Here is a 630-nt window from a genome sequence, read left to right on the forward strand (position 1 = left end):
CTTCTTTTAACCAAAAACACCTTTGACCGTTGTCGCCAATGCTCCTCCTCTTTTAAGAGTAAAGTAGTAGTCTCGAACGCTCGGTCTCATATGCTTCAGAATTGGCCAGAGAAGAGTTGTGTTGGAGTTCTTCAAGACTACTTTTGCAAGCTTTAAGGTCCTCCCAGAAGGAAGCGTTGAGAGTCCCGGCCCAAGAAGACAATCGATTTGCCACGACTTTGAGTTTCTCCGAAAGTTTAAACGTGATTAATTTGAACAAAAGCCATGGAATAATTCATCAAAAGAAGGTGCCTGCAGCCATTTATTTTCAAAGTGAAAAACATAGCGAAACTCGGAGGAGTTTGTACCTTAGTTTGAAGGAAAATTGGCGAGTGATCCGAGATAGGAGCATGGGAATTTGAGATCGAGTACTCCGAAAAAATAGAAAGTCATTCACTATTGTTGACCGCTCTATCTAGTAGTTTATCAATAGGCTACATGGAGTAGTTTATAAGGAGTTTTTTTGACACTTTTTTTCAATTAAATAACCGAATAATATTAATTATTAATAAATATTAACTATTAGTTATAAATAAATATTAAGTATTTATAGATACTAATTGTTCATAAATTTCAATTTATTAAGTAATT

This window comes from Cynara cardunculus, unplaced genomic scaffold (assembly GCF_001531365.2).
Source record: "Cynara cardunculus var. scolymus isolate 2C unplaced genomic scaffold, CcrdV1 Un_Scaffold_860, whole genome shotgun sequence".
Classification (NCBI taxonomy): Eukaryota; Viridiplantae; Streptophyta; class Magnoliopsida; order Asterales; family Asteraceae; genus Cynara; species Cynara cardunculus.